Source organism: Passer domesticus, chromosome 5 (genome assembly GCF_036417665.1).
Source record: "Passer domesticus isolate bPasDom1 chromosome 5, bPasDom1.hap1, whole genome shotgun sequence".
Taxonomy (NCBI): domain Eukaryota; kingdom Metazoa; phylum Chordata; class Aves; order Passeriformes; family Passeridae; genus Passer; species Passer domesticus.
In genome coordinates this window covers 36,208,592-36,234,398 of record NC_087478.1, presented here as the reverse complement: position 1 = coordinate 36,234,398, position 25,807 = coordinate 36,208,592, and the positions used below count along the sequence as shown (strand labels likewise).

General features: G+C 41.8%; 2 long non-coding RNA genes across 2 annotated transcripts in view; one reads left to right on the top strand and one right to left on the bottom strand.

The window, feature by feature from the left end:
- Window positions 1-25,807, bottom strand: part of LOC135301336 (uncharacterized) — a 120,762-nt gene that overhangs the window by 94,253 nt on the left and 702 nt on the right. The gene's annotated exons all lie outside the window — the stretch shown is intronic.
- Window positions 9,223-12,817, top strand: LOC135301335 (uncharacterized). Its single transcript, XR_010363084.1, has 3 exons — window positions 9,223-9,560; window positions 10,378-10,531; window positions 11,528-12,817. It is a non-coding gene; the product is annotated as an uncharacterized LOC135301335 (long non-coding RNA).

The window sequence follows — 25,807 nt, the reverse complement described above, 5'->3', positions numbered from 1 at the left end:
TCTGCTTCCCACCTCCCACTGATTCCCTCATGATAAATTCTTACAGAAAATTAATTAAGGTTCTTTGTGTTTAGAATTCTATATTTGGCTGGAATTCTTTGCACTTGACATATTGTCTAAGTGCCACAGGGAAGAAAAGCCTTATAAATTGTTGCATATTATGTTGCAGAAACTGTTTCTTCCCAAGGCAGTGAAATTGCAGGCACTCAAGCTTAATCAGGCTATCTCCTAGGGCTTGCCCTAACAGAAAACCTTCCTGAGGCTAAGAAAATGTTCTAAAGAGATTAAATATGTGCTGCAGTGATGGCTATAGATGGTGTGTGTGAACAAGTCCAGCTCCCTGAAGCTCAAGGACACCCCTCTGAGGGGTGCCCACTTCAGAGGACAAGGACAAACAGATCAAACAACAGCAACCCCCAGCACAGTCAGGGAGGAGTAAAAAAGATTGGGAACGACACATCTTAGAAGGTTTCCAGCTGCTCCATTCATGCTGGGCTCAAGGCAGGTCTCCTCCAAGTGAAGATGGTAATTTTTTGATGTCCAGGCTTTCCCAGTGCCAGAGAGCTCAGCCTAAGCTGTGGTTTGTGGCTGCTTTATGTCATTGCCAAAGGGCTGCCACCGAGCTCACAGGTGCCAGGACAAACTGTTGTACGAGTCCATAGGAAGGAAAACTTTTTGGTGAAGAGGAAGCACAGGTGCTGAGTGGCACCAGGGAAAATGGATATCATGAACTCGTGAATTCATCACTCAGGATATAAGACAATAAATTCCTGAAGGGAATTTTGCTTTCCTTCTCCAGGATTTTCTCAGCTTTTTCTTTTTATATAGTCTCTTAGTCTCTGCCCAGTAATAGTGGGCATAACACCCATTCACCCAATTCTGCCTAGAATTTAGCTTTCTTCCACAAAAACTGGACTTGGGAACCACTGTACATAGAGCAGGGATGGCAATAGTGTCTTCTGAACAAGCAAACAGACCTAAAACCACAACAAGCTGCTGCAGTAGTGACCAGCTTTTCAGCTGGCTGCCTTCCAGAGAGGGATTTACAGTCCTTGACTATGCCAGCATTGGAGGTTAAGAGGCAGAAACCTGACCTAGCCAAAAGGAAATGTTTAAAGGAAGGGCGTAATATAACCTAACCCTGTCAACCTCATCCTGGGCTTGGATGTTTTCCTGCAAACTCCTGGAGCTGGACTCCCAGCCCAAGGCCCTCCTGGCCTGCTGTCTGGACAGGAGTGTGTACCCCTCTGTCAGACACACTTCTTGCTGAGCACCGGGGGATGTTACCTCCACTTTCCAAACCACTACCAGCTCATGCATTCAGCTCTGACCTCCTTTGCATTTCTTCTGCACCTACTGCTCACCCTTGATACTTTGCTCTCCCCTCCTTGGCAGCACTCTGGTGATGCAGTTCTGGGAGAAGCTGCTCTGTGCTTGGGGCACTACCTCAGATGACCCACATCAGGGCAGGGACATTCTTGCAGCTGGTGAACAGATGGAAAAAAAGTAAGAATGAACTAGTAGTTGAAAGAAACTCTTATGCACAGATCTACCATTCAGCAGTGCCTATCACCTCACCACAGGGCATGGAAGGGGCTGGGTGTGAGGGCTGGCAGAAACAAAGAAATCTAAGGCTTGGGAGGTGTCTGACTTAAGCTGAGTTAGGAGAATGGGGAGGAAAGGTGTTTTCCTCTTTGTTTAATCACCTTCATTTCCTCAAACTCCAAACTGGTAATTAAAAAATTATGTTATTGTGTTGAAAATTAAACTAATTTCTAAAGTCAAGGCTATTTTACCAGTGTCGTGTTGAAAACTGCCCTTGGACTTGAGATAGATTTGAAAAACAGTTACAAGCCCCTCATGTGACTCAATTCCTCCCAAAAGTGTTTTACCCCTTTTACCTACTTCTCTTCTCCTTTCAGTTTCTGAGTCTATAATATTCCTGTTGAAATGTATAGTTCTTTGATACTGCTTGCTGCCTCAATCTTAACAGCTTGAGGCACATAGCTGGGAGTCAGCTCAGCCTACATACACACATGCTCAGTGACTGCAGTACCAGGTCTTTTCTTATTCTTTATTTTTTTAAGGAAAAAGCTGTCTGGCTGTCGGACAGATCAACCCCATCACTTCCAATGGATACCTTTGCAAGTTAAAGCTTGTTCCCTTCTACATGCTCACTCCTCTCACACCCTCACCTGTAGCAGAGCACTGGAGGTGCAGCCACCTCCTTACCTGGGGAGGTTTTCCAGCGTGTACAAAGAACAGGATCACCATGTGCAGCAATGCCTCATTTCATGCAGAAAATGGAGAAATGGTTGTGCAAACCACTAATACATATGGAAACTATCATACCCAAACCTTGGCTAGCTTCACTGGAATTCCAAAAGTCTTGTCACCTCTCCAAGGACTATTTTCCTATACTATTTCAGTCTTTACTTGCTCCCACCCATTTTGACACCAAAGCTGTTCAAAACAATCTATCACTTTTTTCCTTTTTCCTTCAGATGACGAGAGATTTTCCCTGCCTACAAGAATAGCTGCTCTTTGTTAACTACACATCTAAATACAATTAATCTGGGGTAGAATCATGGTCTGGAAAGCTTAAGCTCAGAGGCCCAAATTTTCAGTGGGTAATTATCATCTGAAACCATGGCTGTTAAACAGGAATGAATATACATTCCAATTAAGAATGAGGAGACAAAGCACTCTGTTCCAGAAGAAGCACAGATACCTATCCCAGCAACAGCTCTGGCAGTTCTTAGTTGGTAGATCTTAAGGACTTTTATTGCCGTTCATTTCTATTGTTGAACCACTCCTCCCTCTTCAGCATACTTAGCATATCTGAAGCAGAAAGTAATTTTTTCCTCTATGTAGACAGAGCACTCTATGATGGGGATACTGAGATGCGAGCCCTCAAAGGTATTTTGGCTCCTAATTTCAAGGAGATTCAACAACTCAAATGCATGTGAAGGTTTGAGATTAACTAACCTTCAAAGGCTGTGTACCCATTGCACGACCTCAAATCACAATGGGTTTCCTGAGCTCTGGGCTTGTATTTTGAAACCTAGAGGTGTTTTGCTCTGTTACAACTGTTCCTGAGCTCAGAATACTTTCTTGCTCAACAAGGGAGTGGGACCAGTGCACACATGACATGGACAGACAGGCACAAGGAACTCCTCCACTGCAGGTTTCTGTCTTTGACACTGACTATGACCCTGCATCAACGGCTAAGGCAACATCCCTTTACCTGGGAAACAGGGGCCATCACATAAACACACACCCTGCCTTTATCCTGGTGGGGGGGGTCCTGTTGTTCTTGCCTGATCATAACCTCACATCACAAATAATATTTGGCATTCACTCCTGAACCCTTCTTCTTTTTCCTCGTGGGTCCCAAAAGCAGAGGAAAGAGCTGTACTTCACTGAGAGCTATTTTATGAGACTCTCCAGCACACACAGTTAGACCCAATGGCAGCAGATTTTCAGAGAATCAGCTCAGGTGTTTTGGAGCTGAACCCTTTCTAGATATTGAAACTCCACAGATTTATTCCTTAAGTTGGTTCCTGAGAACCATACCTTCAACCTCCAAAGCGCAAAAAAGTCTCTTTTGTTCAAGGATTTAACTACTGCTTAGATTCATTAGCAAAGGTAATTTTGGCCTAATTAGTCTTCTAATTTCTATGTTATCCCTTGTAGGAATATGCCCTCAGAAATTAGTAAAATGACTTTTAATATATGCTAATAACCATAATCTGATTTGTCTGTAATTATACATGTAATGGGGAAACTAATTGGAAGATAAAGGGTCTTTGGAAGGGCCAAAACATGTAAGTCAGGAAGAGAATATAATACTATCATTAAGCAACAACAACAAAAAAAAGGGTTTTCAGTTTGTGGAAGATTATTTGCTTCTTATAGAAGAAATATCAGATTGCTTTGCTGCTTTTAGAGCTCCTTATTGAAGCAAAATTGATTCATACATCACATGACAACTGAGGTTTTGGCCTTACAAAATCTGCCTGGCCTCAAATGGACCACCTAATACAAGGACAAAAACATGGAAAATGTATATGCAGAATAGAGGGCAAAGTACAAATAAGCTCACCATTTATATCAGAGGCTTCTAAATGAAATTTTCTTAGTTTGAGAATTTCCTGCTTGCAGAAAATATCACCGAAGTTTCCTCTGTGTTTGAAAACCAGATTGAGCTGGTAGGTCTTTTATCAACTTCGCAGTGTATTTTTCCCCCTTTCTATGGATTTAAGGGGCAATAACAGTAAAAACAGCAATTTCCCGGGCATTTATTATTTTTGTTCCTGAAAAGTACATTTGGTATGAGGTAGTGCCAAATTCTGTCCATACTTTAAATGTTGCAGTGTAATGTGACTTTACAAAGCACAGTAAAAGAGGGAGAAAAGAAATTATAGCTGTTCCATAAAGTTATTAGAAGGGTGTAATTTAAAAATATCTTGTTACACAAAAGGACATAAATCAGCAAAAATGAAGCTGCTAGAGCTATCTATGTCCTTTTCCATAAATGTTTGAAAGGATAAGCATTTTGTCACCTTAGTGCTTTCTGACAATAGGAGAATTGAGGTGCAGAGTTGTAATTTGTCTTGATGAAAAACAGTTTTTTTGTTTAATGGCGGGTATTATTGTGGTGTATTATTTGGCTGGTTTTTCCCTGTTGTTAGCCTAAAGTTGACAGATTGCATTTTGACTATTCCAGTTCAATAAATATGTCAGTAACCATTGTCTTTTGTAGCAGAACCTACTCAGAGGCTGAGAAGTGAATGGGGGAAGCTGATGCACATGCTCTGACCCTCTCAGCCCTTTACCAGAGCTTGTCTCACAGTCCTACCTGTGCATCTTCACTTTGTGCCTGCCCCAGAATTGCAGCTATAATGGATTTTCTATTTAAAAAACCAGCAGCAAACATTTGCAATGGTTTTCAAGCCTTCAATCCTTATCTTTGCTCGTCCCAGGGGTAAGATACACACCTTCGATCAAGTATGTGGAAAGCATTCACACCAGATTTTCAGGTACTTTAGGAAGCTTGAGTTGCCATTTAATTTAATGTTCAAGTGCAGTTAAATCCAGCTTGGCCTTTTGGGAAAAAGCTTCCAGAAACCAGAGAGACAACCTGGCTCTTCAGCTGTATCCCACAAACCAGCTTCTGTAACTTAATGCAGGGGAAAACTGCTGTCTCCAGGAAAAACACAATCTCCTCTCTTGGTACAGCCTGCTGCTCTACCTGGTCACATTCTCATCCACAAAAAAATTAGACCAACATGTCCCAGCAAAGTGTCAGTGCTTTGCTGGGGTACAAGCCATTTTCTTTCATACAAAAATTCTCGAGGAGGCTTCATTAAATGACAAGCTGCATGTTATTTTTCAGGAAAAAAATACATCAGCATCTACTGTTTTCCTACATTTAAAATCAGAGTACATTTAAATTGTAAGAGACTCATACAAAATTTCTCTTTGGTACCTTCAGACCAACAGATAGCTGAAAAGAGTGGTGGCCACACCAAAATCATGAATTGGAAAGGACACCTTAGAGCAGGACACAGACAATAAACCTTAGCTACATGCTTAGGAAATACCATGTAGCATACAAAGAATCTCATCTGCACAGACCCTTATTTAACACAAAACTATAATGGCTGGTATTTTTATTTTTAAATAAAAAGTCTTATGCTAAAGGTCTTTCTAGATCTTTGGAGTCAGTTGTGCTTCTTTCTGTGGCTTTATATCAGCAAAGAATTTGAACTAATGACTATCATGCATATCTCCCAGTTCAGGCAATATCAGGACCTCTCCTAATTTAGACAACTTAAAAATATCAATAACTACATTTTTTAATGACTTGTGCATCCCAGCCTTTCAGCCACTGGCAGCTGGGATCACAGCACAGCTAGGATTGTCTGCTAATCTTCTTAAGAGAACTAACCACACAGAAGGATGTGCCTTAAAGCTTGTTTTTAATTTTTTAATAAGCTTTATTAAATAGGGAATTGGGGAATCAGAACACGTTCATACATTTTTACTTCCTCTATCAAAAGGACAAAACCAGGCCAGCTACACAGAAGAAATAAAACATGAATCAGTTGAAATATTAATTTAAATAATATTCTGCACAGATATACATCTTTCATAATGACAAAATAGTCAAATGTTCTATTTGTCTGAGAACTTGCAATATTCACTGAATAATTTGAACAATTAACTTTCCCATGAGGTATTACAAATTGTTTCAACCATCCATTGGTCTCTTTGGCTGGTAACATAAGTCATTTGGTATTGATTGGTGCTATCGGAAGTTTAAAAGGCAACAAATCTAAGCAGACCCAACCTTTACCTTGTATAATACTCACAACAAAACAGCATTTTGAAAACAGCATTACTAGAGTTGGGAAGCCTTCAGCACAGCCTCACAAATAGCTGGCAATTTTCTGAACATTTATAGCCATCAAACAGTATCAGCAGCACCAGCCAAGCACAAAGAGGTTTGGGGTTTCTCTCAACAAGCACATCCCATTATTTAGCATGCCCTTGCACACAGTGCCACCAGCCATCCCTGTGGGGTTCACCGTGCCATCAAATGCCATCACTGCGCCTGACCTTGTTCCTTTCAAGGAAATATCGACTGCACCTTTATGTGGGAAGAGGTCTGTGCAATCTGTCTTCAAATGAAGCCACAGGCTAGAAGGTAACTTTGGTGCTTTCAAAAGAAGACTTAAATAGGAAAGATAATCACCATCCCCATGGGCTTCATTTGACCTTCATCTAGTGTTTTTCCATGGGTGTAAAACTGAGCGAGCCCAAATGTGGCCACACACCATAAATTATGAAAGCATGCCCAGAAAAAATGCAGTGCAGAGGAGAATGATATGAACAAATCTGGATGACATTTAACATACAAGTTAATAGTCATATTGTTCTTGGGTTTTACTGAAAATTACCAGGCAGCCTCTGGAAAATATGTGCTATTGGGAATCTGTTCAGAGTTTTTATCAAAGCTTCTTTGCAATTAGTGGCAAATTATTGTTCATTCTTCTGGAATTCCTTGAAAAAAGATCACCCTGATTTCAGTTTTTTACTTTTCATAGCCTTGCAATCTGTAGCTCTATAGGAAACATGTTTTTATAATGGATGTAATAGCAAGTATTTGTGCAGCAAGCAGCAGTGATAAAGTGTTAGTGCAATTAAATAGCATTTCACTGTCAAGGGACGTGCCAACCTTACTCTTTATAGCTGCCAGTGAGGCGAGTGTGTGGTCAGGTTATCTCAGTAACCACAGTGGCAGGAGTGGCTAATCTCTCCATCCCAGGGCTGGTGGGTCACACCCATCCAGCAGCTCACTCTGGCCTCACGGAGGTAGGCTCAGCTAGATTTAGGTGCTGTTCAAATATGCTGCTCTTTTCTTGTTCAAGTACTTCACAGCTCTGTGAGTTAATTATTAACATATCTGGCCAGGGTGAAGGCACATATATAGGAGTTTCTTGCCTAAAACTGAGGTGCTGGAGCTGATCCTGTTGCCAATTTAGGAAGCCCACTGTCCTTGTGCTCCCAGTGCTTGCAAAGGTTCCACTGCTAGCCTGACAGCTTCTGGGCTGCTTCTCCATTGCCCCAGAAAGGGGAAATATTGGACTCTCTAGGTCCAGTTTGTCCCACATGGTTACCCTACGTTCTGTGTGGGTCTGGTACAGCCTGGCCAAGCTACAGAAGGTGAAGGATCTTGCAGGAGATGTGGTGCAGCCCAGCTGTAGCTCTGCTCAACCTTTACTCCTTCTTCCCACCACCATTGCTATCCAGGGTAGCAGGAAAAGGGGTGGAGGAAGGAAAGCAGAGACACCTGGCCAAGCTTTCTCCCTAAGGGAAAGTTTCCATCCCAGTGTCATCCATTGGTTGTGCCACTCTATTCTTTCTAAGGGTCTCACATTCACATTTTCTGCAAAATCCCTTCACCCAGGATTTTTCTCCTGGGAAGCCGAGAAGGCTCAGAGAAAAAGGAAAACAATAATTGTGTCATTTGCTTCTCATCTGTTGTGCTCACATGTGGAATGTGTTTGGAGATTGTTTACCCACAGGTGATTGTCTCATTGGATTCTGGTGTGAGTTGTTTTGATTCAATGGCCAATCAGGGCCAAGCTGTGTCAGGACTCTGGAAAGAGTCACGAGTTTTCATTATTATCTTTTCAGCATTCAGTAAGTATCCTTTCTGTATTCTTTCATATGGTATAGCTTAGTATTCTTTAATATAATATAGTATCATAAAATAATAAATTAGCCTTCAGAGAACATGGAGTCAGATTCATCATTCCTTCCTGCTGTGAGGGTTCCCCACAAATACAATACAGGGGACTCTGCAAAGTCTACTCAGCGCAAGAGAAAATCGGAATTAAATGTTGCTCCATTGAGGAGCTGCACAAAATCTTGAGGTAGCAACATCTACCTCATCTACAAGCATGGTGGTGACGGGCCACAATGGTACACTAATAGAAAAATAGATTATTACTAGCTACACCACCAAGAAAAAGCTGGCATTGAAAGCACTATAAATATCTGAGTTTTTTTCTTTTTTTTTCAAAGACATGAGGTATGAGGCGAAGAAAATTACCCATAAGGGAAATAGTTGGAGTGGTGTCACTACTTTCATGGTTATTCCTAGCAGCATAATTGCCAATAGCATGAACAATGGGAGAGCATTGTTAATTTAAACTGCAAAATATTTCCCAGCAATTTATGCAGCAAAAAAGCAGCCAGAGTGAAGGCATGCAAAGATTTTAAAGGCAAAGATGCAACTAACAGTTCTGCTAGAAACATACTGTTTCTTTTTCTCAAATAACAAAAAAATGTTACTAATTTGATTAATTAGGAACTTTCAGAAATAAAAAACGCAGCATGAAAATCTTGATTAGCAATCATTGCTACCCAATGTTAATGACTGCTAATGATTAATTAACAATTGCTCAAATGAGTTCCTGCAGCAGTTGGATAAAATTATATAGGAAATTACTGTGCCATGGTACACTAGACAAATGATTCCCCTAGTGTGTATTTATAGAAGTAAATTGCACAAAGCAAGCAGCAGAACAATTATCAAAAGTAATCAGTCCTGGAACTTAGGATGTTGTTTATCTTTTATCTGGGGCTGTGAAACAGTCAGATAATAACCATGAAAACCATATCACCTGTGGCAAGGCTTAGCATCTGGTGATGGATGCTCACCCAGAGCACCAGCATTACAACAACATATGCTTTTTGTGTCCCCTTGCAACCTTCTAGTTTTGAAGGGAAAAAAAAATTGTGGAGACTTCAGGGACCAGAGTTGGGAACTGCAATGATGGGCTCTCTCTTAAAGGGCTTTATCCAGCAGAGAAATACAGTCAGGCAATTTCAAATACAGCTGTGTGACCATTGGTTTCGAGGAACACTACGGTTCTATTTGCACTCATGAGGATCAGTTCTTGGTCACTGATTTTACTGAGCTGTGCTTGCAACAAAGGGAGGCTGGAAACTGCTTTATATTACACTGAAAAGAAGAGGAGAAAGGGGTAAGGAGGAAAAATAATTAAATCATCAGAAAATTATTTTAGATGGTAAAAAAACATTGGTAATCTAATGAAAAGGAGAGACTAACCTACAAAACATGTCACATGGTTGTATTTTGTTTAATAAGAGAATTTATTTTTAAGTGAATGGATGATTCACATGGAAAAATATGTCCTAAGTATTCATCATCTGTGGGAGAGTACTGTTACAACACGCATAATGCGGTTTCAGAGAGAACAGCTTGGCTTTGTAATAAAGATGTGGGTTTCAGTGGTAAGAAATGTCTACGTTACTTTAAAAACCTGTCAAAGTTCCAGAAATTAAACTTTTGTTAATGGAAAAATGTACCAGAATTATTCCCAAGTTGTTATTACAACTTAGTCTTGTCATGCGGAGAAATTTGCAGTTAGTTATCCATGCTACTGGATCTTTAGACAGTCTCCTTGAAAGATACAATCCCATCCATTTTATAACATTATAGTAACACAGCTATGGTTAACCATCTTGCCTTTCACAATATAAGAGAGTTGTAGCACTGCAGTGGGGAAAAACCTCCACATCCTAAAACTTTCATTGTTCCTTCTGGGCTATTAACTCCTTACCTACATCTGCTCTTGTACTTAGTTCCCCTTACTTCCTGCATTCATTTGTTCAGCACAGAAATCTACTGGCAAATAAGCTTCTTAGTCAGTTTTCCAAAAGCAGAAGATTGTTTCACGGATGCAGAGGGAGGCCCAAGTTCATTGCCTCATCCAAAACCAGTTCTGTCAAATGATTGCCTTTGATGGGACCCCTTGGACCAGTGTTTATTCACCACAGGGTGTTGGTACACAGTACATGGGGAATACATGCGTGGTCCTGGGCAGAAATCAACATATTCATGTGGTATAACCCCCAGTGAGGTGACTTGCTGAAACGTGTACCAGAAACACAAGTAGGATGCAGCTTCTGCACATCTCAGAACAGAATCCAGGTGAGTACTGAATTGGAAATAAATGTATGATTTTTTTTTTTATAATCCTTTCTGAGGGAAAAAAAAACTATAAAAGCATGACATCTATCACTTTGATTGCTCATTCATTCAAAACATTGCAAATGGAGTGATTTTCTGTAGCAGAAGTACATTTACTGCTTGTACAGCGTAACCTGGGCCAATCTGAATTTTCATTCCTAAATATACTACTATCTGGAAACAGATAACTTCTGTATTTTTCAATTAAACCCTGCTAGAAAAACTGATGGATATATTTGAAACAAATAGGTGAGCTGGGAAAAGGAAAAAAGAGAGAAGGAATCTGTTACTGCAAAACAGCCATTACCAGATCCATGCATTTCAGGCTGCCAGAGCCCAGGACAGGAACAAATAACTTGTTTAATTCATTAAAAAAAAAAAAAAAAAAAACAAAAAAAAAAAAAAAACCAAAAAAACAAAGATGAAACATCATTTCTGCTCTTTGATCTTAACTTCCTGAACAGTGTGCTGGTTTTGGCTGGGGCAGACCTAATTTTCTTCACAGTGGCTGGTGTGGGGCTGTGTTTTGGACTTGTGCTGAACATAGGGTTGGTAACATGGAGATATTTTTGTTATTGCTGGTCAGGGCTTACACAGACCCAAGGCCTTTGCTGCTTTTCATGCTGCCACACTGGTGAGGGAACTGGGGGTGCCTGGGGGGCTGGGAGGAGACACAGCCAGCACATGTCACCCAAACTGACCAAAGGGGTGTTCCAGACCATCTGACATCATGCTCAGTATATAAAGGGGGGAAGAAGGAAGAAGGGGGTGATGTTTGAAATAATGTGATTGTCATTCCAAGTCCTGATGGGGCTCTCCTGGAGATGGCTGAACACCTGCCTATGGGCAGTGATGAGTTCATTCCTGGTTGTGCTCTGCTTGTGTGCGCAGCTCCTGCTTTCCATATTAAACTGTCTTTACCTCAACTAATGGGTTTTCTGGCTTTTACCCTTACAGTTCTCTCCCTGATCCCACTGGTGGGATGAGCAGATGTGTGGAGCTTGACTCCTGGCTGGAGTAACAGTGATTAAAATATCCTGTATACCTCCCTTCTCATCTGAAAAATCTAATATGTTTCATTTCCTCACATGAGATGTGATGCCAAGAAATCTTCAAGTAGGAGAAAGCACCCACTGCCAGGTACTGTAGGGTGGTGACTATATTTCTTCAACATTACTTTCCTGTTAAAAGTTATTAGGAATGCACAGTTGCAATTTTGCACCACTTTTGACCCAGGCTGTAGCTTTGTTCAATAAACATCACTGACCACACCATGAAATATCTATCCAGCCAAAAAGGTAACTCATTAAATGTGTATTTTTAGTAAGTAATAGTCAGGAAAAAAATATGAAACTGAAAACTCAAGAGCACTAGAAGCCCTGCTAAAGAAGAAAAATGAACCTTTTAGTAGTGTTTGTATTAGAGACTTGTATCAACGATCCTGATGCAAACTGAAGTAAAATCTCAGCAGCCAACTCTAATACATGCTGCAGAGGATTTGGAAAGATCAATATTTTGACACCTTTTTTTTGGCTAAACTCAAATTAAGACCCAAATCCTATGCATTACAAAATGTTCCCATACCCTAAGGAGTTCTCCCATTTGCTCCTGCTCCCAGTAATTCAAAGCCCCCTTTAAAGCAGATGTTTGTGCAGATCTATTTAAAATAAAAGAAACATGGGTTCCAGTTTCCTCTTGGGTATCATTCTAGGCCTGGGGAAATTCAAGTCAGGTAGAATACTTTTCTTCTGCTGACAGGAGAAATCCCAGTTCCACAAAACAAAGCTGCACATAAGTCCCCAAACATGGGACAGCTGCACCAGATCTGGCAAGTAACCAGAATGCACAAACTGAGCTCTGTCCCTAATGATGAAGTTCAAGGAAATGGCCTTAATTGGTCCCTTTGAAAATGCCAAAGAATTGAGAAAAGCTGATGAGCCAACGATGACCGTGGAAACAAGCCACTACAGCCACTCAGCCAAAAACAAGAAAAGCGATGAGTTGGCCAAAACACTGAATCAAAAGGCAGCTGAATCTTCTTGTACCCACAATGCTCTTCTGTGTTAAAATCCATTCTAGCTATAAGCCAAGAGACCTGTCTTCTTGTCCAACCCCTCACCCCCTTTTTTCCCTTCAAATTGTTGTTTAAATCATATTCTTTAGTTGTAGTTTACAGTTCTCTCCCTCACTGTAAGACATCAAATACTGATGCTCTTACTCTGTATATACCTCACCCACCTCACTCTGTATATACAGACAAACCATCTGATGTTAACAGCCTGCTTCAGCAAATAGTAGCATGAGGACTTCAGGGTGTGGCCAGCAATAGCAATATCACACTGCAATAGCACACTGCCACCTCTCAAGCCCTCATCAGTGCTGCTCACCAGCCTGCCCCCATCAGCAAAGTGCTGCTGTCTTTGGGTGGCTTCCCTTCCTTGCATCCAGCACTCCCTGTCCTGTCACTTCACATGAGCTACAAACAAACCAAAGGACATCTCTGAGCTCTCAAAGCCTTGATTCTAGAATTAGGGGATTATATATAAGGATGTTGGGGCATGTCCTTCCTCTCAGGCCTCCCAAAAGGTGGGGGTAGAGCCAGAAGCCAGGTCTCAGGAAAACAGGGATGTTGGGGTACTACACACACCTGTGACACAGAACTGTTCATATCAGCTTCTTCAGCTGAGTTTCAGAAGATCCAAATGCCTAAACCTCAAGTAACCACTAAAAGACTACAACGTACAGCCCTACATTTTAAGCAACACTGCAAGCTGACATTTAGCCATCTAAATTGTACAGACTGGGCACATGTTGGATAAAAATTAACCAAGTGTTGAAACATTATTTTCATACCTCTAAAAATCCTTTAAACTTTTGTTATCAGAGCACCTGCAACACAGGGCACCAGTGACACCCACCTGCTGCTTTCATGAGGGCTGGAGTGAGATCCACAGGCTGCTGCAGCAGCATTTCCAAATAAATGCTGTCAAATAAATATTTCCAATATCAGGTCTCTGCATTCAGGCTCTTCAAACACATGTTAATGCAAGCCAGAATTGTACCCAGCAAGGCTCCCTTGGTACTTAAGGTAAATTTTTGGGTTTACATTTGCTGAATTGGGCCTTTTGCAGTGTAAGTGGAACTCATAATGAATGAGGAGCTGTCTCCTGGAAAACTGGATTCCTAAAGATATTTTCCTTGATTGGCATTTTAATAAGTGCCTTGAGAAAGTAAGGAAGTGCTTCAGTTCAAAGGCTGAGGAGTGAAAGATATTTTACAAGCCTCAAATGACAAAATGTTTCAAGTCTACCGCCTCTGTTGAACTCTCTAGAAAACATGTCATGGCAGGAGAGAACAGAAAGACAGCACAGTGCCATTTCTGTGCTATACATCCAAAGGGGTGGTCATGTTTTGACTCAAAATCAAAGCCTGAAACCCTTATTCAGCTCCAAGACCTGAACCATAGCATGGCAATACCAGCCCCTCACTGACCACAATGGCTGAGCAGAGACAGTGAAATCAGTTCCTGTGGGTCACAGCTCTGCTCTGCAAAGCAACTACAGGGAGCCTACTTGAGATTCATTCAAGCTGATGGGGACTTAAGTATGTCCTTAAGTGGGCATTTTATCAGGGAGCATACTTACTGACCAAACAATGCCCTGACCAAACAAAAGGCATTGTTGGCAACTTCTGCAATAAAAACAGCATAAGTACAGAGCCTGAATCTAGCAAACTGCTCTGGATTGTAAATCAGTGGAGCCCACTGACCTCCTGAGCTTCACAAAAGTCTGTTTTAACTGTGTAACAGGATGACAACCTCAGCTGGGATCAAGCTCACAGACCTGGGAGCAGTACAGATGCTCAAACCCCTGTGGATGCTCAGGACACAGTCCCTGAGTGATGCACTAAAGCAGGCCTAGGCATAAGGAAGAGCATGGTGGGTAAGGCTTTATTCCAACAGCACGGGCCCCTTTGCACCCACAAATGACAGTCACACTCTCACAGGGCAGCTTGGAGCCTGGCAAGGGGACGGCTGGCATCCCTTCTGCCTGGAAAGGGACCTAAGTCCAGATTTCCCAGACTCTGGTTAACTGCTCTAATTGCAAGGTTGTCGAGCACAGCAGCACCACAAGCTGCCTTCAGGGAAGCTGGCAATGGTATTTCTGTGAGAACAATCCTGTCTGTGTACTAAGCACGGCAATGGCTGGGGGGCAGGAACATTCTGCTTGGGATCCCAGCTGGTCTCTGGCATCCTCCACACCTTGAGCTAACATCTGTGCCAGGGCTGGGGCAGCTCTGGGTCTCTGTAAACATGCAGGTACAGCCATCTTAAAATCAGGAACTGAGGAAGTTTTGCCATCAGGTAAAAATCCCCACACTTTAACTGCCCCAGTCCTCTTCCAGATTTGACTCCAAGTTGTAGACAATGAGGTAATACTTATATGTGGAAAAAAATATGATTCAGCTTCTCCAGGTACTATTGTATAGTATGAAAATCGTATCTGACATCTAGTGAATGTCAGCAACAGTGACAGCTGCTGGTTTCAGACAAATGCTGGAGTGCTGACACTGCAATGTACAAGTACAGTATTGTACATTATCTGCTCGTGTCCCCCTCCCACCCACCTGAAACTGAGCCTTCTGGGAAGACATCCAAGAAAGAGAACACCTAATACTCAGGCCTCTTGTCTCCTTTGACAAAACTCCATAGACCGGAGTAGATTTAAGAGGAACAGAAAACCTTAGCAAAACAAAGAAAACCATTTTTAAGAGCTGCACTGAGTGCCAGAAGGCTAAACAAAGACTTTATCTACTCCCAAAATAACAAATTGGTCTAGTGCCATGAGTAGTCTAGCAGTTCTAGAAAGCATAATACTTAATGCCAACAATAACAGACACCTTCGGTCAAATATGACCCCTTTAGAGAAATTTACCATATATGACTAATTCAGACAGCCAGTAGTAAATTGAAAGTCTGTTCCTCATCTATACATGAAATTATTTATAGCACAATGAAATTCTAACATTAGAGTATATTGCATGATATATTCATATATTAGTGGTATTAATTTTATTTCCTATGTATTTATTTTTTCCAACATTTCTTCCCTGAAGTACAGTTGAACTATGGAAGAAAGACTCTAACTATAAAATACTATATAAATTCAACTGCAAACTTGCTATTAAGACAAACTAAAACAGCACTGAAACTGCACATGAGTTATTTGAAAAGGTCAGGACAATAGATGTGAGATGATGTAAACCATGTTGTCCTCCCAGGCCATGTGAAATCAATAAGTTTGTATATAGATATGTATACATGTACGCATGTATCTGTGCATCTGTGTGCATTCCATACCGACTTGAAGGCTGCTCTAAGGCAAGGAGGAGTAAAATACGTCAGATGAAGGCTTTGGAGTGAAGGTGGCAAGAAAGACTACCAGGCATAGGGGAAAATAAAGGATTAAGCAACATGTTACGTCCTGCATTTTCTGTACAGTGAGAGCAGGAGAACAAAAAGGCAATGAAAACAAAATGAGTATCAGGAAATGCTTGTGTAAGTTAGTGAACAGCCCCTAGAAACTACTTCCATACATATTACTAAGGTGATCAGCAGAGAAAACACAAGGATTACATTCACACAGATTTGAATACCTCACAAAGTTACAGTAGCTAAAATAAACAACTCCAAGAATCACCGGCTTTCCTCATTTAAGAAGGACTTTGTCTGGTTGTACAAGTCCAAAGCAACAAGAGCAGTGTCCTGATGGCAGGCAAGCTGTCTCCACTGGCAGGAGCAGGCAGCCCATTTTTTCCCTGTTTATACAAACTCACTTCAAGCAAGGCCCCAGTGATGTGCTGACCCCCACAAACATCCAGAGGCAAGTGCAGGGTCTCCATCCTCAGCGGTGAAAGAAAGCCTCACTGAGCTGGCACAGGCTTGAGCACATACAATCAGATCCCAGCACAATGAACAAAACATGGGCAAACAGGCCAAAAAATATCTGGCTGAGTGCCATGCCAGCTGGGCTGTGAAACAATGGGCTGGAAGCAAGGAAAGAAACTGATAGAAATCTCCAACACCTCCAAGCCTCCAAGGTGTCCAGGTGCTCTACAGTAAATCTGCATGATCAAAAAATGATTTAGTATCCAACTAGCTTGCCTGCCATCTCTCCAAACAAGAGCTGTACTCCTGAAGCTCATTAGCTCTTAGGGAACATTTTCCTGAAATACCAAACTGGTAAGAGCAAGCCAGGTGGGGCTGAGAGAGGAGGCAATATGCACATGAGGGGCTTCTGCTGTGTGCCCTAAATTGTCCTCTGCTCAAGCAAAACAGCTGATAGAAACTACCAGCATTGGTTACCCCAAATTACCAGCAAGAGTCTCATCCAATGGTTGAATGCTCATCTCTCAGCTGATTTCCATACTAGTTTTGCCCCCAGACTCCAAATTCACTACAGGCAATGGAATTGTCCCATTTCCTTCTCTGATTATTAAAGACCATTAAAAGTATCACCAAACAGTAAAAATTATGCTGACCTACAGAGCAGTTCTATTTTACCTTGTATCTTCTGGAAAAATAAAAATTCTCTTCTGTTTGGCATAAAATGGCTGCTTTTTAGGAGAGCTAATTACTTTTGATTTCTGTTAATCCTTTTGCTGGGAACATAATGCCTAATTGAAAACAGTATCTGGTTGCCTGACAACAATTACATGTAAATAAATCAAAACAAATTTTAGCTGTGAATTTCAGGCCCACATAATTACTCTTAGAACTTTAAGAGCCAGGTTTGGAAGAATGTATACAATGCCAAGGGGCCTTTACAAGGCCTGATTCACACCAAATTATCATGGGCTGGAAACTAATGTCTTTTATTTATTTTGTAAAGCCAACACAACAGTTAGGTTTTAGATTGAAAAAATCATAAGCTTTTAATGCCACAATACCTGCTGAAATTTTTCAGTGTTTGCTGCACTTTTACTCCACTGCTGTTTCTGCAGGGCTTGGCCTGAGTTGTGCTGAGGATTTACTGTTGGACAAAGAGAAGTTGTGGCTCACTGCAGGAACAAGACTGAAACCATGTCTGGTGGAGGAGAAACACACAGCAGGCTGCTTGCTCAATGACCAGAGCCGTAAGAGTTTTGCCTAACATTAAATCTTCAAACTAGACTGTTGACCTTTAATTAGTGACCTTTAATTACAGTTGCAACCAGCTGTGATAGGGATACGGCTCTCTACTGTCCCTGCCTCAGTTATCACAATGTTAGCTGCCATCCTCACTCGACAGGGGTAAGATGGCCAAGGAAAAGGAGTGAAAAACCATCCAAAACTCACTGAAATCCATGGCCTTCTTTTAGCTGCCATAGTGGGGGGAAGGTGGGAAAGGCTGGAACCAGGAGAACTTTTAAGTTCCTTTCCAATCCAAACCATTCTATGATTCTGTGATTAGTGGGTTCTTGATTTGGCTTGACTAGATGAGGGGATCACCTACTCTTAGGAGGGTTTTGCAGCCCAGCATCAGCTGGCAACCAGAGCTGCTCTAGCATGGCCTACACCAGCCCCTGGGAGAGAGAAATGTCAAACACATGCTGCTGTTCCTCCCACTCAGAGCCATGTCACTGAGGCTGTTATGTGCACACAAAGCATACTATTGAACTGCAGGGTACAGCATGATAACTTACAGGTTTTCAATTGAGAGCAGAAATGTTTGGGTGATTTACATTGGGCTGGTGGGTGTGTACTTTGCTGAGCAAATGATAGAGAATAAGTAATAATATCTTAGGATCAAAAAACGACAGACTTGTGTATCACAGAATCACAGATTAGTTTCAGTTGGAATGGACCTTTAAAGGCCATCTAGTCCAACACCCCCCTGCATTGAGTAGTGACATCTTTTACTAGGCCAAGTTGCTCAAAAAAAGCCCCCCCCACTTTTTTTAAGTGTTAAAAAAACACTTCCAAGGAATGGGGCATCCAAAACTTCTCTTGCAACCTGTTGCAGTGCCTCACCACCTCACAGTAAAGAATCTCTTCCTAATACCTGAAGTAAACCTACCCTCTTTCAGTTTGAAGCCATTCCCCTTGCCCCGTCACTACATGCTCTTGTAAAAAGTCCCTCTCCAGCTTTCTTGTCAGCCCCCTTTAGGCACTGGAAAGTGCTATGAGGTGTCCTTGGGGTTTTCTCTAGGCTGAACAATTACAACTCTCTCAGCCTGCCTTCATACAAGAGGTGTTCCAGACCTTGATCATTGTTCTGGCTTTCTCTGGACCCATTCCAACAGGTCCATATCTCTATCCAGATAGATAGATAGACAGATAGATAGATGGATAGATAGATAGGGCTATATTACATTTCTCACTTAAAATTCAGTCTCTGATGAAATGTGCAAATTATTTTCAGTTAAGAGAACAGGCCTTTCAGTGGTAAGAAAAGACCACCCTTAAATCCTTAAATTCCAATTAATGTGTTGTTTATTAAAGCTTTTGCACATCTGGACTGCTGCAGGAAAAAAATCTTAGGGAAAAAAATAAAATCAAAGATAAATCTAACTGTACAAGCAGTAACATAACTTGCAAGGAATACAGAAAATACACGTATTCCTGCATCTCATAACTATTACTGCATGGGCGACCCCTGACGAAGGGGAGAGAATGATGAGGAGGACTCCGCCTTATCTGAAGGCTAAATAATTACTTTATTGTTCTATACTATATACATTGCATCTAAACTGAATCTGCCTTGCACTCACCCTTGCTCACAACTGCACAGCACTGTACTCATCTCTGATTCTCTCATGACTGTCTTGTGACAGTCCCGACACACACACCAAGGGAACAAAACATCCTCACTTTGGGTAAACAATCTCCATATTGCATTTTACTTTGGCACAACACAGGCACAGCAGTGATAAGAATTGTGTTTTCTTTCTCTGATGCTCAGAGAATGTGAATCCCAGAAATATTCTTGGGAAGAATTGTGCCTTGCTTTTCTCTATGAAGAGAAATATGGCAACACATAACCAGTTTGGAGTTAATAAACTTCTGAATTTAATTTTTTTTTAACCTAATACTAGAACCTCTTTCATGTTGATGATTGTCTCCCTAGGTCAGTCTCCAGTCTCAAACAGCATTAAATGCTGATTCTTTGTCCTCTTCCAGAATGTCCTCTTCCACTAGGATCTTGCATATTACCTTCCTCCTTATCTCTGTTCCAGTTTCCCTTAGTACCACTCATCTTGTTTCCCCTAGTCACACACTTACCCTGTTTACTCTCTTTGCTTACTATGCTCACTCCCAGCTTGACACTTTCTCTTCTGCCTGCCACACTGTCCCCACTTAAGCCTACAAAACAACTTCCAGAACATTCCTTTTTAAAAACCTTTTAAAATCCCTGCACTTTAGATAATAAATCTCAACCACCTGCCCTTCAATCTCTGTTAGTACATCTCCTCTTGGGGTTGGGTTAAGCAGGCTGTCTTCCCAACCTCCTTACAATCTTTTTTTATGATATAATATGACTTTTAATTAAGTGTATGGAAGAACATAGACCTGAAGGAAGACCAGAAATTACTCAGTGGTAGACAATGGCAATTCCCTTATTTTTAAAGTATGTGCAGATAGCTATCTCATCTGTGCTAGAAAAGAAAACAGTTTACTGTTGCCTAACATCTAGGAAGATAAACTGACTTCAAACACAAAGAAGAATCAATAAGAAACACAACAGCCTCATTTAATTGCCTTGCCTAATGAAGTGTAAAAAATAAACTGACAGCACAACAAAGAGAAAAGAATAATTGATTTCAGAATGTATTCCAAAGGTGGCATTTGTAATCCAATTAAGGAAAATATTGGAAATTGTTTGGGCTTTTTCCTGACCACGGAATTTCACTATTGTTGATGCTGGATCTTCTTTCCAAGTGATAACATTTCCATAGGAATCCTTTCAGCTCTTTCATTGCTTCTTTATGCCCACATTTCTCAGCAGAAGAGATCTGTACTTTACAGGCACTGGTCTACCATAGCAGGACGGTGTGTGGCTGTCACAGACCACGCATTACATGACAGTGGTTGTCATAATTTGAACGCAGCATTAACAATAATGACTGAGCCAAGCACTGAAAGCTGACCATCGGCGCCGTGCAGACGAGGTTCTGACACCCCCAGCCTCCTAGAGCTTCTGTATTTGTGCCAAGAAAAAAGGGATCACTGCCAAGACTGCGGGATGTGCAAGAGCTGGCCTAAGTGCTCTTCCCAAGCACAGTTGTTTTCCCTCGCTGTGTGTGGAAGGGGTCGTAAATTGCTATCCAAAGAAACCACAGACAAGCAGAGTGCCTGCAGTGATTTGTTTCTGATGATGCAGCATTGCCGCTAGGTAGGATTTTTGCACAGTTGGTTTTAACTGGGGATTGTTGAGCACCCTGATTAATGCTGTGGCCAACAGGAGGGGTAAAGCACAGGTAGGAATGGGAGTAGGAATGAGCACTGGGTCCGAGGGACACGGGGAGCTCCAGTGTCAGTGCTGGGTGATGGATGTATCTGCTGATGGGGGAAAACAGCATCCCAAATGAGCAGTTCCTGCTGGGCAGCTCGCATCGGGTGCTCACTGTGCACTGCAATGTCTTTTAGGTTAATACAATCACAAACACATCTCCAAGCACTTAGCCCTGACATCCTCTCCTTGCTGAAACCTTTGCATACAATCAGCATTTCTATGGTGCTATTATTACCTGATTTTACTGGTTCAAATATCATTTAGTGATAGAGGTAATTAAAATTCTCCAACCAGTGATAATAACTAAATTAATTAATAACAGATTAGATGATTGAACTGACAAAGTATGCTTTCCTCCTCAGATGGCACTGAAGTGAGCAGGTCAGCTTCAAAATGCAGATGTGAGGTATTATTGTTGTGTCACACAGTCACAATAATTTGGAGGGAGGGGGTATCTTTCCATTCCAGGAGGTTTTCCATCTTCCTTATCAGATATTTGTCTTTTAAACCAAGATGGCCACAGAGCTGCTGCCACAGATTTTGCACACCGGGGATATGTCAGAGACAGAAATGTGTCCATCCAGAGCTCAGTGGAAGCTCACTTTCATGGCAGGAGCTAATGCAGCCTCACCTGTATCTGGTATCCACTGGAGAAAGTCATCACACAAATGCAGTGCTGCTGCTGGTTCACCACAGGGGCTCAGACTCACAGCTGCTAGGCACCAAACCAGGAGCTGTGCAGGCTGGGAAGAGCTCTCAGGCACAGGTCTCCCCTGACAAGCTTCCTGCAGACAGAATACCCTTGCTTTTTTAGACAGAGCCCGCTTCAGGTGCTTAGTTTTCAGGCAAAGGGTTCAGAGGGGGACTGTATCTTATGGCTGGCTCCTGCTGTTGCTGCCACACCCAGTCTTAGAAGCACCACTAAGGTGGTGACCAGGGCCACTTAGGCACTCTTAGGTTTAGAGTCCTATTCCCCTCCAGTGACTGTTAATGAAGAACAATCATATTTATGGAGAGTCCTGTCTTTCTCCCCTGAGGAGGTTCAATGTGAGACAAGGTTTACCTACCCTTTCCTTTTCTACTCCTGCAGAAAAACAGGCTTCACAGCATGCTCATACACTCCCAAATGGCATGTGCTTGTCACTGGCATTGCAGTCAGTAAAAAGGAGTCTGATGCTCATGTTTTGTTCAGATGAGAACAAAACTCCACCAAGCCCCTCTGCAGAGAGTCAGAGTAATTAAAGCACTGCTGGCTGCAAGGAGACATGACAGAAACCATCAGCCCCACCACACTCAATAACTTGTTCTCCTTCAAGGGGATAGCTTTTCTGCCAAATTTTTCCCTTCCTTCCTCTGCATGTGATGTTCCTAGCCTGGGAAAGGTAAAGCATCATTGCATCTTAGCGTGCTGTGCTGCCAGGGGCAGGGACAGCTTTTCTAGCAATGGTTTGCAGCAAGCATCAGCATGTTGCTGGGTTTACTGCTGACCACCCCCTAGCTGTTTCTGTGGAGTCTTTTCCTTTGATGTAAGGACGCTGGAAACTTCACGTAATGGCAACACAATGCAACTTGGAAACTGTCCGCCCTCTTCTTTCTCACAATGCTTAGCAGGGAGCTCTGGCACAAGACTGCCAGTGGCTCTGAGGAAGGCTGCTCACAGGTGATGTAACACCCTGGCATAAAATGCCTTTGAGCTTCCTCCTCTTATCAGGACAAGAAGCTGCATGCAGAAGTGCTGGCATGGTGCAGAAGAGTTTAGAGTCCTAAGAGTTACTGGAAAAGGGGCCAGTGGGTGGGGGGAAAGATCATATGGGCTCTTTTTTTAGCCCACCAGAGCTTTTTGACATTATGTATTTGGAGAAACTGCTATCTGCTATCCAGGTAACTCCCTTAGCAGCCTGATGGAGCTGGGAAGCTTTCTGAAAACAGCAGAGTCAGAGAGTTTCACTTGGCTATCCCCTCTTTGCTTTATATCTCATATTAAATACATTTCCCTGCACTCCTCAAAATCAGTAACAGTATTATTGGAACAAGCTGTGTGGGTCCTCAAATTCTGTCCTCTGCTAATGATATCCTGTCAGTCAGCAGCAGAACTTGTACATGCTTGAGATTACTGAAGCTCTTGACTGCAGGTTTTTCCATGGCACAACACAAGGGATAATCTGGCCTTGTGAGCATACAGTGAAAAAAATTGAGCTTTATTAAAGAAATCAATACTTTCAGCCTAGATTATGCCTCCTGCCAGGGAGGTGACATCATTATGAGTCCAGGTATTCATATTCTGCTGAGCTGGCATCTAAAATAGATCTCATGTTTCCCCAGACTTTTCAGAAACTTCTGCTCAAACCCTTAGAACTTCAATATAGTAACTTCAATGTTCTGCTGGGTTTTTACAGTGCTGTGATCTGATAATTTCATCGCTGGCAGCCTACACTGTGCTTGACCTCACTAAATGTATTTAGGATTAGATGCAAACCATGTGTGTCATTTAGATAAGTCTCACATCAGGCTGAAGTGTTGCATGCAAGACCCTCAGAATGAATGATCCATCTCCCTGGGGGACCAGGAACACATACTGGGTCCCAAAAATTTCACTGAACTGGAGAGGAATATGAGAACCTCTCAGTTAAAACCCACTGCTCAATCTCCTTAAAATCCCACCAGCACTCACTTGTAACAGCTCTGAAGCTGCCTCCATTTCTGCTTGGAGCCTCTAAAGCAAAATAAAATAAAAACATAACCAATAATAAAGAAATCAATAATCTTAGAAAGTACAATCTTCTCATACTGAGAATGTTTTCCATATCTGTAAGTTGGACTTGAAACAATTAAAAACCAAAAATCACAGCCCCAGTAAACACTAGAATCATCTGTTGTATTTTCATTAATTTGTGCAGACTTCAAAAATTTATCATGACCTGATTTATAGTAGAATAAATGTATAACATTGCTGAGATGCATGGACGCTTAGACAAAGAAATTAGCTAAACACATAGTTCCCTCTGTGATAGGACAAATCTGGGTAATGCTGGGCACAAATTAATTTTTCACTTGCTGATATTGCACTTGAAAACACCTTTTACTAGGGGCAAGTTTGGGGGATGACCAGTGAGAAATTAACCAAGGTACCATGGGAAGCACTGCACAGTGTCTGACCTCCCAGTCTGGTAAACAATAAACTCTATGCTAGCTTCAAAATAGCTTTCCTAATAGGCAAAATAGCTGAAATTAGGCTCTTATGAGAACACACGCAAGACAGTTAGTCAGTAGTAACAGTATTTGGATAAAACTAGTTCTGACAAAAAAACAGTGTCAGAATATGAATATACACCCTGCAAAGTAAAATCTAGATTAACAAGAACAAACTTTCAGAAAAGGATAGCAAAGGTTACCAGCAGAGCAGATTGACTTTGCCATAAGCAGACACGGGGCCATGCTTACCAGATCAAACGAGGATAAGATAATGCCAGGTGAGTGGAAGGTACTTAGCAGATGCAAAACCTGAGCACGCTGATGTGTGCCAAGTCTTTTGAGAAGAAACTAGGTCAAACAAGCTGATGATTTACTCAGCTTTTCAAAACATGGAAAACAACCCTTGCATAAAACTACTGTACGGCTAAAACCTTGAGAAATTTGTTCTGAGGTGACAAACGTGCTTCAGGTGAATTTTACATGTGAAGGGAGAACTAGTTTTTTGTAGAGCCTGTGGGCTTTCCCATGGCTAAGAAAGCAGAAGAACAGAGAGGAAACACACACCCCAAAACCCCCCAGTCCACCCGAGCTGCCGAATCAGCAGGGGAAAGGAACGGGAGCTTGTAATACACTTGAACACTGCTTTTCAGAAATAAACTGTCCTAATTATAATCTGCTGAGCTCAAAATGACAAAAGTCAGACAAAAAGCTGGCAGACTGCAGGAGCCAGGCTGCCTACAGGGGCCTGCCACGATGGTTAGGTTGAAATTTCTCCCCAGGTCAGTGAGTAGAGGCATCATCTGAAATTTTGGGTGAGTCAGAAAGAGTAGCTTATAGCAGGTGTTAGGCAGGAACATAGGGAAGGATAGGATCAGGTCAGGAAGATGCTGAGGAAGGTGGAGGGGGCAGTGGGGCTGCTTGGGCAACAGCAGGCGTGTTCAGGATGACAGGTTGAAGGAGTGCAGGACAGCAAGGAGGAATGCAGCAGGGCTGGATCCAGGCTTTATCTTAAATAAATTCTGAACTATGCTATCAGGAAAGAAAAAGAGAAAAAGAGACCTGCAGAGGAGATAGAATAAGTATGACTATAAATAAAATAACTGTGTATTTACAGATAACAAATATTCATACATATTTATAAAATTTATTGATGAAAAAATCAATTTAAAAAGTATGTGGTAAATTTTTTCATTCTTTCATTTGCTTTTCTTCATTCCAAGGTATTATTCCCAAGTGTTGCAGTAAAGTATCCTTAATATTGCTCCTATAGGAATGGACTTACTTGATATACTTATGTCTGACCCTCATGGTTACTCTGTTTCTGACAAACTGACTAAATACTAAACATGAGAAAATGAAATAGTGGATGTTGGACTGTCTTCTAGCTCACTCAGCAGTGCCTCACACTGAAGAGTGTTTTATTTCATACCAGCATGGCTCCTTAGTCACAGTGAGAACTTCCTTTCTTTGAGTATGGTCAGACCTTGCTAGGTCTGCAAAGCTTCTCTCTCCCCATTGGGATCTCTGCTGTTTATTTTTTATAGTCTGTAGG